Raw genomic sequence first — 17988 nt, forward strand, 5'->3', positions numbered from 1 at the left:
TTGTAAAAACTTTTAGTGCAGCTGCCACCTTGACAACCATCAGGATAAATAGTCACCCATCCCCTCAAGCCGCCGTTCCCACCATTAACATAGTGCCTAGACATCATCAGACCATGGTAGCAATGCACTTCATTTATCTGAGGAAATGGCATTGAGGATGATAGGCTGTGGACCTCCTGCACCAGCTCTGAGTTCTGACAGGACCGTGTGCCATGATTTCTTCATGCAGTATCTATTCAGCAGCTGCTGGCAAATGGTACTAGCCTTGAGCTTGCTGGTACGTTTATTTCTCCTCAGTTTCTCTTCAATTCAGTGAAAACAAGCCCTGTTTGTAGCTATATCCATTGGATGCAGTTCCAATAAAACTATGTGAGGAATATCAGAAAGACAACAGATCCTTAATAATGTGAGCAGTCAGCATTCACATCACACGTACATGATGGCTTAGTCTCCTCCTCCATACAGTGGGACATGGAAGCCCTGATAAGAAGGGCCATGGAATGCTTTGACGTGGAGTTCAACACAGGGAACCTCATTCCATTGTGCATATTGCAAGCCACACCACACAAAGTACGGTAGGAGATTGTAAGTGAGGTTGGATTACTGAAACCTTGAACCCCTTATCATCACTCCCCGACATCACGCAAGAAAAGCTGCATTGCATGTACGAGTACACTGGCATACATTCACAGTTCATTGTGAGAAGAAATCAGCTTCATGTCCTTCCACAGCCTATGAGGCCGTAGATTCATAGAATCATAGAACAGTGTGGAAACAAGCCATTCAGCCTATTGAGGCGAAAGTGAGGACTGCAGATGCTAGAGATCACAGTCAAGATTAGTGTCATGCTGGAAAAGCACAGTAAGTCAGGCAGCATCCGAGGAGCAGGAAAATCAGGAATGATGAAGAGCTTTTGCCCAAAACGTCAATTTTCTTGCTCCTTGGATGTTGCCTGATGTGCTGTGCTTTTCCAGCACCACTCTAATCCTGATTCAACCTATTGAGTCTGCACTGATCGTATGAAGAGCATCACACCCAGACCCATTCCCACTCTTGCCTGTAACCCTGCATTTCCCATGGCTAATCCACTTAACCTATACACCTTTGGACTGTGGAAGGAAACTGGAGCACTCGGAGGAGACCCATGCAGACACGGGGAGAATGTCCACACGGACAATTGCCAGAGGCTGGAATTGAACCCGAGTCTCTGGTGCTGTTAGCCACCCCGTGAATTGTTTGTGAATTATGGCCCAAGGTTGATATGTTTAAGATCACCTCTGATTACTTCTGCTTCATGGAGATGACAACCTGCAGTGACAGGTTGGAGGTTGCTTGTAACCAGCGTTTGTACCCCACACATGTGTTTCTCATACAGGGTACAATGAGAGTACAGTTGACTTCAATCTGTACTGTGGAAATGCAATTACTGTTTGAAGGGCATGCATATTGAGACAGAATAGAAACCCTTCCTTCACCCCCTCTGTGTATGGGTGCGACAATTTTTCGGTGTTCATTTGTGATTGAGGTGAGGATTGAAGATAAACGGGTTGCACTTGGCAGAGAGATTCACACTCTCAATCTAGTCATCATGGGGTGCCCTGAATTTTCATGTCAGCTTCTTCATTGGACTCCCGGTCACTCCCGTCATTACTGAGTTTCCACTAATTTGGGGCGGCACGGTGGCTCTGGGTTTAGCACTGTTGCCTCACAGTGCTAGGGACTCAGGTTTGAGTCCAGCCTCAGGCTACTGTCTATGTGGAGTTTGCCCAATCTCCCTGTGTCTGTGTGGGTTTCCTTCCACAATCCAAAGATGTGCAGGTTAGGTGAATTGGCCTTGCTAAATTGCCTGTAGTGTTCAGGGGTGTGTAGGTTAGGTACAATAGTCTGGGGTAAATGTAGAGTTATAAGGGAATGGGAAAAAGTGAGGACTGCAGATGCTGGAGATCAGAGCTGAAAATGTGTTGCTGGAAAAGTGCAGCAGATCAGGCAGCATTCCTGAAGAAGGGCTCATGCCCGAAACATTGATTTTCCTGCTCTTTGGATGCTGCCTGACCTGCTGCGCTTTTCCAGCAACACATTTTCAGTTATAAGGGAGTGGGTCTGGGTGAAAGACTCTTCAGAAGGTCGGTGTGGATTTGCTGGGCTGAGGGGCCTGTTTCCATACTGTAGGAATTCTAATTCCCTTCCAACTCTTTCATTTATGGACCTTTAAGACTCACTGTGACCTACTCTCTGGACTGCATTGACACAGAACCCTGACTTTGCATGTCCCAAGCAAGCGCTGAATCCCTGGACTGAGATTGACACTTGGCTGGACCTTCTGACTGACAAGGCTTTCTGAGGAAGGGTCACATGACTCAAAGCATTAACTGTGATATCTTTCCAGACTTGTCAGACCTGCTGAACTTTTCCAGCAATTTCTGTTTAAGAGTCTCGATTGATTTGACTAAGGACAATCCTTGCAGATCTTGAGACATGGCCATTTGGCTGAAGCACATATAGTGTATATGCTTGCGCGTTGTTGACAAATGATGTAGCTGTGTCATTGATGTGGTATGATGCTGTACACCAACATGTCCACCCTTGCTAGGTCACTGCTGACAACCACAGTGAGCTGCCTGGCTTTTTGTCTTCAGTATATGGCAAGATAACACAGAGTTCTGATTTTGATTGTTGGGAGCTACCTTTTTAGGGGCTTGTTTTTGTTCTCAAAAACTGAAATCAGTGGGAATCAAAGAGCAAACTCTCTGCTGATTGCAGTTAGACCTAGCACATTGGAAGATGGTTGTGGTTGATGGAAGTCAGTCATCTCTATTCCAGGACATCTCTGCAGGAGTTCGTCAGGGTAGCGTCCTCAGCACAACCATTTTCAGATGCTTCATCAATGACGCGCCCTCCATCGTGAGATCAGAAGTGGATGTTCACCAATGGTTGTCCAGTGATGGCACCATTCACAACTCCTCAGATACTGAAGCAGTCCATGTTCAAATGCAAAAAAATCTGGATAATATCCAGGCTTGAGTTGACACGTGGCAAGTGACATTCCAGGCATTTGCCATCTCCAACAAGACAGAATCAAACCACTGCCCATTGATGTTCAATGAATCTAATACTATCAATATCTCTGGAGTTCCCCTTCATTGAAAACTCAAATGGACTCACCAGATAAATACAATAGCTACAAAAGCAGGTCAGAGGCTAGGAATACTGTGTTGAGTAACTCACCTCCTGACTCAACAAAGCCTGTGAACTATTACAAGGCACAAGTCAGGAGTCTGATAGAATACTCCTCACTTGCCTGGATAGGTGTAGCTCCAAAACACTCAAGGAGCTTGACACCATCCAGGCCAAAGCAGCCCGCTTGGTTGGCATCACATCCACTCCCTTCACCAACAACACTCAGCAACAGCAGCAGTGTGTATTATCCACAAGACAGTGGATGTGGAAATTCATCAACGTTCCAAGCCCATGAATGCTCCACCCAGAAGGAAAAGGGCAGCGGATACATGGAACATAACTACCTCCATATACCCCTCCAAGCCACTCGCCATCCTGACTTTGAAATATATTGCGGTTCCTTCAGTGTTGCTGGATCAAAATCCTGGAACTCCTTCTCTAAGGGGTGTGTCTACCTGCAGAACATGGACTGCTGCGGCTCAAGAAGGCAGCTCGCTACCACCATCTCAAGGGTAACTAGGTACAGGCAATAAAAATGCTGACCAGCCAGTGGCCATCATCCTAAATACACCTTCCGCATACTGGTGGGGTCACAGCTATCGTGTTTCATCATGTATGTAAAAGGTGGAACATTTTAATCAGACAGTTATCACCATCGTTATTGTATCTCTGATCTCAATCTTAGATTTCAGTTTAACAATTACTACGATTGTTCATTAGTAGGACCCACTACATTTCCTCCCCAAGTCTATTAACTCCTGAACTTATTTAGCCTTATACTAGAGAGTCCATATTTATGTGCAAGAAATTCATTACCTCAGTGATTTAAAAATTTCTGCGATCCCATTTCGCTGAGTATTAATTGACAGGTTTAGAACTGTATCCACTGCTTCCCCTCCATTGTAAGTTCCTTTGTATCTCCACAGGACTGCAGATGCTGGAAACCAGAGTCTAGGTTAGAGTGATGCTGGAAAAGCACAGCAGGTCAGGCAGCATCGGAGGAGCAGGAAAATCGATGTTTCAGGCAAAAGCCCTTCATCAGGAATGGAGTGCTGCCTGACCTGCTGTGCTTTTTCAGCACCACTCTAACCTAGACTTTGTACTTCCACAGTCCTCTGGAAGTCTCCTTCATTCCCTTACACCACATGTAGTCACTTTCTCTCTCTCATTGCATCTTGCAACCACTTCTGCCACACACTTCCAATGCCTGCTCTCCACCAGCAGATGGCCGTACCTCAGCCTCAGATGTTGGAACTTTCACAGTTGGCTAATAGGAGCCTCAATAACATCCTCAGCATAAGCCTACTCCAATGTTTCCTTGGCAAAAAGACTGTTCCCATAACATACTTGGCAGCCTCTGCACCTGGCCTTGTCTAAAGGCTCCCCCAGCAACACTCAGACTGTGATAAGTAGCTTAATCTGCTCACTGCTATCCATTGGGGTTGCTTTTCTCCCACATTTGTCATTAGTAGGCCCACAGCGAGCATGGAAAAGAGCCGACCTCCAACTGGATGAGCAGCTCTTCACCCTTTCTTACCATTCTGGTCACAGGGGCAACTTTTGTCTGATTGGCCAACTCCACGAGCGGTTTTTCTTAAGTGATTTCGGGACCTCTGGGACCAAATATGCCAAAAGCAGCCATATATTTTGAGTGGTGATGGGAAAGACAAATCAAGCTCACACTGTGATGAAAGAACAAGTTGCTATGTGTGATGCCCAAATAGCCAATTGAATAACAACAGACAGAGCCCCTTTACCCTCACCAGTCATTAATATTTTACTTATTTCCATGGGCTGACATTCATTGTGAAGTTGTATTTTGAATTTTAGCAAGTTTACAAAAGGAAAACAAACATTTGATTTGTTGTCCAATTACAAATAGAAAGCAAAACAGAAGAGCTTGGATGGTCATTTTCACACATTATTTACAAAGAGATAAGCACTACTTACGAGAATGTATATCTGAGGTGCCATGCTTTACTGAGATATTATCACTCCGAATGTGAGTACAATGTAAAGGGCAAAATTGAAGTCTTGAAGGGCCGAATAGCCTACCTCTGTTCCTGGTTTCTCTGCAAATGTTCATCAGCTACATAGAGAACTGCAAGGATTACACTTCGTGAAACTTCAGCACTTTGTATCTGCAGCGTGATTCTTTTTAACATATGGGAATGAGAAGATCTAACATGGTGGCAGCAGATGCTGGTGAGTGAAGGCTCAAACATTACTCAATGTGATGAGATCAGTTCAAACTGGTGCCAGAAAGAGGGAAGACACTGAATGAATCTGGCAAAAAAAAAGTTATCACCTAACAGCTCCATCCCACGATGGATTGGGGAGCAGATGGTGGGGGTAATGGGGATGTGTCGGTTGTCGGTGGTGGTGCTGATGATGGCATAGATATATTTTATAAGTTAGAACAAGACCAGACAAATGTTTAGCAGTTTTCTAAAAGTCAAAGTGCAATTTACATCCATTTGGTGATGGACAGAAAGGGTTAGATTTGCTTAATCATTAGGAACTGAGTGAAGTTAACAGCAAAATTGCAGACAACACTTTTGAAAATGCAAAATAGATCTCCTGCTAAACTTAAATCATTTGATCCGCTAATATGAAATTCAGAGCCCGAGGCAGGAATCAGGTTAGGATTTGCAATATCAGAAAAAGCCACTGGCAAATTTAAGGAGACAGATGAAAGACTACTTGATCAGTTCATTTGGTTTTCCACAATCAAACCCACAATAACAAAGATGGTTGACGCTAGTGGAAGATGTGAAACCACGTGTAGACAGATGGAAGATACTGACTACCAAAGTGTTGGCTTTCAGTTAGGGAAAGGAAAAGGCATCAGGGGTGATACAGTTAAATAGCAACAAAAGAATGCAACGCAGACAGGTGGGAAGATGTGCAAGAGATAGGGATAGTTCATATACGGAAGGAAATATGCCACACTTGCATTACTATGAGAAGGTCAGCAATATGAAGATGCTCAAGGAGTTGTCAGAAGCAGAACAAATGAAAAGAGAAAGGAACCAAGATTCCCATAACCTAGAAAACGATGATAAAGTTTGAGAACATAAAAATAGTTATAGCTATCACTGAACTGCATTAAGTGGCTGAATGGACTATTCTCAGAGAAAAGAAAGTCACACTATAATTCTTATCAGGCAGAGAGTGTGAAATAAGCCTCATCTCCAAATCTGAAGCTAGGTGCTGAAGCACACAATAATATCATAACACTCAGACAGAACCAAATATATTTTGAAATTTAAAAGAAAATGGTTATCCAAGGAAATGAGATTTGGTAACTAGGAACAATCCAAAACAGAGGGATGCTCAAAGGAAACAACGTTAAGTGGATGTACAATATCATTTGAAACAGAAGATCCGACTATCTTGAGTTTGAACAGTTGGGAACAGCTGCAGCTTATTTAGTTAAGCCAGGAGATGAAGGAGGCAACACTGAGGGTTGGACCATTAGTACAATCATTAACAAGCACCTTCCAAACAGGAGCAAGGAAAACCTGGTGCAAATGTACTGAGAGTGTCTTGATGAGATAGTTGAATGCTTTGGAGGCTTTTAGCTTGGACACAATGGTGACCCAATGGTGAAACTAATGATTCATCTCTCATATAAAGTATCAATGGAACTGAAAAGTAGGTGTACAAGACAGCTCCAAAAGATGGAAGAAAATAGGGACATTGCAGAGCCTACATGGTAGATAAATTTCATTGTGCTGTGAGAGAAACCATACAAAATTTGCTTGGTTTCTGAAAATTTTAATGGAACACTAAAAAGCAAAATTGCTCTAGTCCAAAATCAAAATAAATTACACCTTCATTGAGAAGGGCAAAGGATTTCAACAAATTTGATTCTAGAAATGGCTACTGAAACATGAAGCTTGATGAAGAATCTATACTATTGATGATATTCATAATATTCTTTGATTAATACAAATTCTTGCACGTATCTTGGCTAACATTAAGGTCATATTCCAGCAGAAAGTTGATAGAGTCATAGAGATATACAGCACAGAAATAGCCCCTTTATTCCAACTCGTCCATGCTGACTAGCTATCTTAACCTAATCTTACCTATCACCCTCACCTCAACCTCCTTCCACCTATCGCATTCCCAACACTCCTCCCCCAAGTCCCTCCTCCCTACCTTTTATCTCAGGCCGCTTGGCACACCTTCCTCATTCCTGAAGAAGGGCTTATGCCCGAAACATCGATTCTCCTTCTCTTTTGATACTGCCTGACCTGCTGCGCTTTTCCAGCAACACATTTTTAAGCTCTGATCCCCAGCATCTGCAGTCCTCACTTTCTCCCACCTGGCTCATATGCCTCAATGGAGAAAGTGAGCACTGCAGATGCTGGAAATCACCTACCAGCCTTTCCTTTCACCTTAACAGTCTCTGGACTCTCATTATATAATTTTTGAAGTTTTACCATTTTCCAGCCATCCCTTTACCTGCAAACATCTGCCCCAATCAACTTTTGAAAGTTCTTGCTGAATACCATCAAAATTTAGAACTTTAACTTTTAGATCTGGTCTATCCTTTTCTATGACTATTTCAAAACTAATAGAATTATGGTCACTGGCCCCAAAGTGCTCCCCCACTGACACCTCAGTCACCTGCCCTGTCTTATTTCCGAAGAGTCGGTCAAGTTTTGCACCTTCTCTGATCGGTACATCCACATCCTGAATCAAAAAATGTTCTTGTGCACACTTAACAAATTCCACTCCATCTAAACACTTAACACTATGGAAGTCCAGTCTATGTTTGGAAATTAAAATCCCCGACCATAACTACTCTATTAGTCTTACAGACAACTGAAATCTCCTTTCAGATTTGTTTCTCAATTTCCCTCTGACTATTAGGGGGTCTATAATACAATCCCAATAAGGTGATCATCCCTTTCTTATTTCTCAGTTCCACCCAAATAACTTCCCTGGATGTATTCCCAGGAATATCTTCCTTAAGTACAGCAGAAATGCTATCCCTTATCAAAAATGTCACTCCCCCTCCTCTCTTGCCTCCTTTCACATCAGGTTCATGGGAATGTGGGAATAGAATGGGCTAACAAGAACAAAAACATAGACAAGAAATAAAAGGATCATTTTTAGGATGGTTTTAACAAATGTGGCCTGACAAGGATTGGTGCTTGACAATCAGGTATTACCAGTCTATTTAGATAAGGAGATACAGTGAAACTTATCCAGGTTTGTTGATGCAAAGTTAGGTGATAAAGCAAGCTGCAGAGGATGCGAAGAAGTTGCAAATGGATATCGATGTGTTCAGTGCAATCAAATGTGTACCTATAAAGAAAGTATATAATGTGGAAAAATATGAAGTTATCGACTTTGGTAGGAAAGGCAAGAAATTTTAAATGTTGGAAGATGGGGAAGTGTTGGCATTCAGAGGGATTCAGCTTTCCTTGTGAATGAATCATAGAAAGCTAACAGACAGTACAACAAGCAATTAAGAAAATACATATTATATCGTGCTTTGATGAGACAAATCTGATCACTTTGTTCTCCTTCCCTAAGGAAGGGCATATTTTCCTTGGACAGAGTGTTATGAAGGTTCACAAATCTGCTTCTCAGCTGAAGAGTTTGTCATGTGAAACAAGATTAACAGGCCTGTTTTCCCTACGGCTTTGAAGAATGAGAGATGATCTCACTGAAACATATGAAATGCTTAAGGGACTTGACAGGGTAGATTATGAGTAGGATGTTCTTGCTAGTTGAATCCAGAACTAAAGGTTGCTGTATCAGAATGAGGGACTTGTTATTTTGGACTGAAATGAGAATATATTTCTTCACTTAAATCATTGAGAATCTTTTGAATTTCCACTCCAGAGGGCTGTGGTTGTTCAGTTGTTCAGTATATACAAGGCAAAGATTGACTGGCTTTTGGATAGGAAGAGGAACAAGGGATATCGGGTAATCCAGAAAGGTGGAGTTGAGGTCAAAGATTGACCACAGTCTTACTGAACGGCCAAAGAGGCTACATTACCTACTCCAACTCATAGGAGGAGAGCTTTACTAATTAAAGCCAGTCGAAAGGTTAATTGATAGAACAATGAATTAATGGTTCGAAATGGGAGACTTACCTCTTACTGGATGACAAACTTGAATTCTGACCAGGAGTGAGTGAGAAAATGCCTCTCCAATCATAATAAAAAATTTAACCAAATAATGTGGGAAAGCAGAACAGGGATCACTGTGATTGAGAAAATTTGATTTTATAGTCTCTTGATCTCTCAGCTCTTAATTGCTGCACCTTCAGGTCCCTCAGACCTAAATCCTGAAAATTTCTGCAAACATTTCGCTGCATTTAATTAATTTTCTTCATTTAAGACTCTCCTTGCAACCTATCTCCTTTGATCATGTGATGTAATATGTGACTTGTTCCATATTTTGCTTTCTAATGCCTCGGTGAACAGTTTTAGATGGTTTGTGATGTTAAAAATGTTATAAATGTTCACTGAAGAGAGTTAGATGCATACAAGGCCAGGAAAGAGGCTAAGAATTCTGCTGTGAGTCGCTCTCCTCCTGACTCTTTCACTGTCACTGGTCAAAATTCTGGCACTCTCTCATAAATAGCACTAGCTGCACCTCAAGGAGAGTAGCAGTTCAAGAAGGCAGTTCACTACCAGTTTCTTCAGTGCAACTAGGGACGAACAATAAATACAATATCACCCCTTCACAATTTTTTAACAAAGCACTGAAGAACAGACAAAATTACAAATTGCCTCATATTTGAAACAAATGCTGTTGCACTTGTTTAACTCGATCATTTCAGTGTTTGCAAATAACCATGTTGTTCATGATACACACAATGGGAAGTCTGGTCCTGAGAAAATCTTGGGGATGTTTTCTTACAGTAAGGGCCATATATAATTGCTGGTCAGTGCTGCTGAAACTCAATCTGAGCAGTACATTGGAAGGGATTTATGTGAAAGGGTGAGAAACAATATTCTGAGGCTCCAATTTGACACATGTACTGACATTTTGTAAACAGCAGCTAAGCAATAGTGTGGCTCCCATGAGAAATGGCTAGAATAAAGCCTACAAAGCAGTGCAGACAGTTGTAGTCTAGCAGCATTCAGCGAATGTAATTTAATTAGTGTTGATCATGACTCCAGATGATTGTGATTTGATCAGGAGTAATTTAGTGCTTAACAGCCTCTTACATGCATTGAGTACATGTGGGAAGGTAAAGTAAGTTGCATAAATTAATGTGCCGTACTCATGTGTCCTTGTGCCTGTTAGATAGGCCTGCCTGTACTATGCCTTCGAAGTTATTTTAATCTCTGAAGGACGGTGCATCAAACATGTTTGCTTTTGAATTTTCATGTGCGCTATCTGGTAGCTTTTGTGTCATTAGGGATGACTGCCACCACTTAGAATATTTATCTACCTGTCATACAGTCACAACAGCCCCAGGTCATACTGATGCTTTCATTGCTAATTGGTGTTATTAAAATGCACCACTGAGTTCTAGTCTGGGGAATTATTGACTTTTCTAACTGAATATACTGATATACATGTGAGTAACGAATGTGACAACAAAATACAATTATGTAGTGTTTCATGTTTAAAGTTGACCCAAAATGTTCAGCTGAGCTTGAAGAGGAAACAGAAAGGGTGCCGAAGGAGTGACCAAGAGCTTGCTCAAGCTCTGAATTATAAGGTGAATTTTAAAGGATGGGAGGGAGATAGGAAGCAGAGAGCTTAACTGGCCTAGGGAGAGAATTCCAACATATGGAGCTGAATAAAGGTATGGTTGTTGAAGGGTTGAAGGGATGCTCAAGATATCTAAGAAATAGAAAATATGGGAGGGGGAATGTTGTTGCAGGGTTAAAATAGGTTTCAGAGAAAGGCATGATGAAGCATGAAGGGATTTAAACTAAAGATTAGAATTTGAAATTAAATGTTGGATTGGGGACCAATATAGAACAGTGAGTAAAGGGTGATGGTGAGGGATAGCATGGTGACAGTAGAGTTTCTGATGAGCTGAAGTTCACAGCTTGTTGATGATAAGAGGACCAATAAGAGAATTTGAAGTAATTGACTCTGAAGGTAAAAATGGCAAATTAAAATTTCCGAAGTATATTTTACTACTGCCAAAGGAATAGTAAAGATGGGTGAGCCAAGGGAGAGGCAAAGGTGGGTGATATCCCTGAGGTCAGGGCTGAAGGTGGATGAAGTTACTTGCAGTGAGTTCACCTCCCAGAAAAGGTTTATCCCGGATGTTACCTTCTGTAACATAAAGAACTTGGTGTGGACATCATTGTATCAGAGAATCATTGTACCTGGAGAGAGATACGCATTATTTTTTGTTGCATTTATTCAACAAATTTTTGTTTTGCTACTGGCTGCCTCATTCAACATCATCACACAAATACCATCATTGTGTTTTTCCACATTGTCGTTGTGCATGATTGATATATTGCAATTCTTTATTAAACACATTATACACACACACACACACACACACACACACACACACACACACACACACACACACACACACACACACACACACACACACACACACACACTGGACTAACATTGAGCTGTTACGTTACAACAAGGGGTTGCATACTTCCAATGTTCTGAGATAAGATGGAGTATGAGATTTTATACCCTCACATCATAAACTAATCAGAAGTGACAATGTCATGTGCCTGTAGCTTCAAGGTATACTGACATACTGACTGTGAGACGTGACACAATGTTCCCCTTTTTCTAAAGATGCAAACTTATTTCAGACATTAATGACTGTACCTAGACATGTGTTATCAATTTGATAATTATCTAATCAGATAAAACTGAGTTTATAAGACTAGAATTTCAGACTTTAAACTATTCTGAATTGGCAATTGCAAACTCATCTGGAGAGATACTCATTGTTTTTTGTTGCATTTATTCAGCAAATTTTTGTTTTGCTACTGGCTGCTTTATTCAGCATCATCACACAAATACCATCAGTGTGTTTTTCCACACTGTCTTTGTGCATGATTGGTGTGCTGTACATTGATCTTCTCTTTCTTCGCAATGTAGGACTGTGATCAGCAAGAATTTGATCTGGGCTGGTTTTATATTTGCAAAACATTTGCTGATATTTGGATTTGGATTTATGATGCACATCCTATGCCAAGTTTGCAGTTTTTAGAGTGTTCTCCCTTTCATTTTCCCTTTGCCTGTGGAGAACAATGTCCTGTGTCCCACAATGGATTTCCAGTTGGTTGCTGGTGAAGGGTGCTCACACTACTGATAAATTATGCTAGGGTGAGAATCCCTTCTGAATTGGTGTTGCACGAATTTGCAACACTGCAGTGTGAACATATTCCTTGATCCTTGACACTTAATGATTATTGAGTTACGTTCTAATAGACCTTTTCAGTGCATTCTGGAGTGACAACGTGCTGTGGGTCACTCCTGTCATAGTCCACATCTTTAAACAGTTTGCCAATACATTGTGGCCCATTGTCAGACATGAACCATTCCATGATACCAATAAACTGAAAATTGCACTTTGCGTCAGTAAATCAAAACAGAAATGGAAGCACTGGAATTAGGTCTGTTGCTGATTTTGTCCAAAGGATGGAACATCATGTGGATGCAGTGGCTCACTTTGCTGCTGAGGTTGATAAATTTGCTGTACCTCAAGTGCATTCATATGCTGTTGAATCCTGGGGGATCATTGATTCATTTGTGTCATGTGTGGTCTGATCAGTACAGTAGGTGTGGTTTGAATCTCATGAATAGTGACTATGTATTGGGCTCTGTACATACTGGTAAGTCCTGCCACTGCTAGCTCATTGGTATGTATCAGGTAGAGAGATTTTGGAAGCCAAAATAAGCTTGCATAGCGACACTGCAGTGTGATTTTGCCAATCTACAAAATTGGTGATCAGTTATAAGCTGTGAGATAGTCTCTTGTCGGTTGTACTGTGGAATGCTGCTTGCTGAGGACATGTCTTTCTGAATATAGAGTGATAAGGTTTTGGCACTAGCTACCATGGTGATTTGAGATTACAGAATGTGTTCTCCTGCCTTTTTCGGACGTTAATTAATGGATGTAAAAATTCCTGATTGGCTTATCCTATCAAGCAGAGGCTGGAAGAGCACAGCAAGCCAGGCAGCATTAGGAGGTGGAGAAGTCAACGTTTCGGGTCTAACCCTTCTTCAGGAATGGAGGTGGGATAGGGGGAGCTACAGATAAAGAATGGGAGGGGAGAGGAGGGTTTTAGGTGGGGTGCGGGGTAGAGTGATGAGGTAGTGATAGGAGAAGAAAGGTAGTGGCTACAACTTGGTTGGTCGATGGAGGGATGAATCCGGTTGGTAGTTGGAAGGAAGGGTTGATATGTGGAATGGAAAGGAGGAGGTGGGGCTGGAAAGGGAGTCAGGGGATGGGTGGCAAGATTATTTGAAATTGGAGAACTCAATGTTGAGTCCTCCAGGGTGTAGGCTGCCTTGATGTCACATGCTATATATTTAACAAGAAAAGTTGGATGGCTTTTGAGTAGGTGTGTCAAATCGAATTGGCTACAAATTACATTGGTTTGATCCACTTGCTGATCATTGCAATATTATTGGCTTGTCACTATGCTTCTCATTTGGTTCATCCTCTCGTAATCTGCCATTGGTATGACCTTTATTCTTGCCAAAAGATCCTTACTGAAGTCTTTAATTGGTGTAGAGGTGATGACTAACTCAGCGATCCTTTCAGACAGTGGTTTCTTTGAGAAAGTCATACTCATGCATTTTACGATGGCTCTTTTGTCAGACTATCCAGTAGACTCTTGAGTTGTTGTCTGTTTCATACGAGTTGGAATCTGTTAATCCTGAATCAGGCGGCACGGTGGCTCAGTGGTTAGCACTGCTGCCTCACTGCACCAGGGACTCGGGTTTGATTCCAGCCTCGGGCAACTGTCTGTGTGGAGTTTGCACATTCTCCCCGTGTCTGCGTGGGTTTCCTCCAGGTGCTTCGGTTTCCTCCCACAGACCAAAGATGTGCACACCAGATGAATTGACCATGCTGAATTGCCCATAGTGTTAGGTGCATTAGTCAGAGGGAAGTGGGTCTGGGTGGGTTACTCTTCGGAGGGTCAGTGTGGACTTGTTGGGCCAAAGGGCATATTTCCACACTGTAGGTAATCTAATCTAATCTAATTTAATTTGTACATTGAGCATGTCTTTGCAAACTGTCCAGACTGTTTCTGAATGTTACTTATTGTCCATAGAAAAATCAGATATGTTAGTCCTCTGAAGCCCCTCCTTGGTGAAGGCAAGCAAGATTTTCACAGCTCTTTTCTCATGAACATCTATATTGCTTGATTTGAATACAACTGAATGTAAAATGGAACTGATTGCATTGTTTGAGCAGTTGTAATTCAGTCAAGATATCATTGGAAGTCCATTCCAAAAAGAGGTTTCTGCTATCCATGATTGATTAAAACTATTGAATTATATCTTTAAGTTCTGTGTCTTTGACTTATGTCAATGTTGATTAAATGCTATTACTTTCTTAATGACAAAGTCTGTGTAGCTGGGTTCTGAAAGATTTTGTTATTTGTTCATTAATTGCAAAGAACAGATCATGCAGAGCTCCTGTCTGGCCTTAAGTTCTAATTCAAAAGTGGCTCTAGTTTTTGTTTTTAGTTTGAGTTGAAGAATCTTAGAAATTTATCTTTTGTTGAAACAGCTTACATTCCAATCAAATGAAATTATCTCTGTTTTCTTAAAGATTATTGCCCTCTCTGCAGATCTGTACAGTTGTTTGATTTCTAAGAAACAGATGCTGTTGATGGGGGAGTAACTTTTCCATTTGTCTGAATTTTTTTTGTTGACCACAATGACGTAAGGCACGTTGAACAGCATTTGAATCTTGAGCGTGATCACTCTGCACGCAATGCAAATGGCCAATGAGATGATTGCAAATGAAATGTAACTGCGGTTTTGCAAGTGCATGCTTTAATACCCCAATGTACAGCAGACATAGATCCTATGCTTCCACTCATTTAATGGACACTAACTCTGTCCACACTGGGCATTGTCCCAGCTGTTTCTAGTTGTAGTTACGTCTAACTCAGAAAAGAATGGTGTAGAACACAGCTCATGGTAAATACCATCAGGACTGGGCTCTGCCTGGTTGCCAGGCACCTTCCTAGAACCTTTGTGTTCTCTTTTACTTTGTACTGTTCCAACAGTCCATTTCCACATATCTCCCATTATTCAAACTTTGTCTCCAACTTTCCTCCTTGTTTCCTGAGCTCCAAAGCTTCCAAATGTTCATGGAGACCCTGCACACTTCCCTTGTGTAGGACACAGTGTTGGTGACTGCTAATAATCCCCCAACCTTCCAGTAGCCTTCCATGCCCTTTGATGTTCTACCTACACTGTTACACCATGCTCCCTCCCAACATCATTGTCATTGTCCGTACCTCAACACAAGTCTCTGTTTCCCTTCTTACTGTCTTGACTGCTCCATACCCTTTTAGCAATAAGCCTACTCTTTACTTGTACAGAACATCTTTGTGCCCTAACCCCGCGATGAGTACTCTGACCTCCAGGAATATGTTTGCCCAGACCTCTGATCGACTTCCATGAACAGCCCCTGGACATGATTAACCAGACTTTTGATCTGTATCCTTGTACCCCGTCCTGATTGACACAGTTCTCCTGACTGCTTGTGGTAGTCCTACAGCAGTGAGCATTGCTTACTCCTGACTGTAGTTGGATGTATTCTCTGATTATCCCTTAATCATGACCTAGGGCCAGGACAGTATATAGATTGTACTCATGACTAAAGGCAAAGAGAGCCCCTTACTGACAGCTCCCATGCACTACTCCCCCCACCTCCACTCCCACCACCACCACGTTGAGAACCACCTTCACATATTTTCCAACATGGCCATTTGGTTGAATAAATGTATCGAATGTTTTCTTTTCAGGCAGCCGGCAAATGCTGCAGTAGTTAGATTGAGGTCTTTGGTGTACCCTACAACAGGATGGCTCCCCAACTCCAAACATATCCCTACCGCCAAGCCTGACAAGTAGGCACGAAGAGAACAAGTGGACATCCCTGAGATGCAGCCTGGTCCAGTGTACTTGCAGTAGCCTTTCACTGCTAGTTGCAGATGTATCTTGCAATATAATTCTGCACTTCCTAGATGCTGCAATTGATTTGGAGAGGTGCTATGAGGATCCTGAGGGGGTGGCAATTTTTGAATGCCACTGTCGATGGCAACTTAACATGCTCTGCGATGGTGTCGTACAGTGACTAGTATGGAGATTCATCATTGCCAGTATTGAACTGATGTCATCAAGTCCCTTTCTGACTTCTGTGTTGAGAATTTTCAGCATCTAGTTTGCTGGGAGGATACGATGCTGCATCTCAGGAAGTATGATGTGCAGTTAACAAGGCTATTGACAAGTAATAATTAGTTTCTCGACGCTATCTAGTGAAAACCTTGCCTGAACACCTAGAACTTAGTCAAACAATGCAATGAGTTACTCCAACATTGAGAAATGCCTCGCTAGATTTTCTGTGTGATTCTGCTGCATTTCTCACCATAGCCCAGCTCGTTCATGCCTGTATAAGGTTCTGCCCAGAGGGTTTCTGTGATGGAGAGGTTCCGTGGATAAACAGCTCACTGAAGTTGCTGTCAGCCTGAGAGACTAGCATACACAATAGATGGAATTACTGGAGAAAAGCTTGTGATATGGTCTGTAGACAATGCCTAATATTTATCTCGATGAATCTGTGGTTCATCCAGGATGTCGAACAATGGAAGGATTGATAGCCATTAGAACAGAGAGCTTTTCAAAATGAATAGATTTCCTCCTCAAATATTTTTAAATGTGTCTATTCCTAGTCTCATATAACTGTTTTCTCTTCACTCATCTTGCATCATGCTGAGGTTTTTAACTCTTTTGGTGGAAATGGGGGGTGACATGCTATAAAATTTAATGCTCTCCTTGATACTTTGTCTTAGGAAGGGTAATGGTATCAACTGAGATCAATGCTCCCTGACTTATAATTGAGTATTTTTTGCTTTAACTGAAGATTTTCTTTTCCTGTGCTGTGGGTATTTATATATCATTTATTTCTCAATGTGAAAGCATTGGGCTCTGATCTTTGTCAAGACTGAATAACTTAATTTATAATAAATAGCAATTTAATAAGTAAAATGTGTGCACACTGTAAATCACACCAGATTCTGTGAAATAAATTCAATATTTTATATTGCATTATTGGGTGTGTGAGATGGCATAAACTGCAAACACTTGTGTGTGTGACGTTTTGGTCTAGGATAAAAGGCATACTAAGCTAGACCACTTGTTAAAACTGCACTGCTATTAATTCAAAATATACACACTTTATCTGTTGAGCACAAAGGATCGAAATATCATGACTATTTAAGCAATGCACTTTAAATATTTTGCAGTGAAATATTCAGCAGCATTATTTGCATGAGAATATAAATTTGAGAAGAATGAACTACTTTGCTTTGTCCAGTAACTATTGTCTTATTATGAACAGGTGATTTTCTAGCTATTCATTGGTGTGCTGCCCCAAATGCTTGAGCTACTATATTTAGCAGTTAGCTTAGCATATTTTTTCTCTAGTTTGACCATAGGCCATAATTTTAAATACAGACAATGGGATCCAGACTCATTAAACAGCAAATGACAAAGTGCAGATAATGCCTCATACAGGAAAATGCTGCTCTTGCAGATCTGTTTGAAAACTTCCTAAGATTTGAAAGTACACTCCTTTTCAACACTACC

At 41.5% G+C, this 17988-nt stretch overlaps 1 protein-coding gene across 3 annotated transcripts in view; it reads left to right on the top strand.

Moving 5' to 3' along the window:
- Positions 1–17988, top strand: part of etv1 (ETS variant transcription factor 1) — a 141963-nt gene that overhangs the window by 43840 nt on the left and 80135 nt on the right. The gene's annotated exons all lie outside the window — the stretch shown is intronic.

This window comes from Hemiscyllium ocellatum, chromosome 5 (assembly GCF_020745735.1).
Source record: "Hemiscyllium ocellatum isolate sHemOce1 chromosome 5, sHemOce1.pat.X.cur, whole genome shotgun sequence".
NCBI lineage: Eukaryota > Metazoa > Chordata > Chondrichthyes > Orectolobiformes > Hemiscylliidae > Hemiscyllium > Hemiscyllium ocellatum.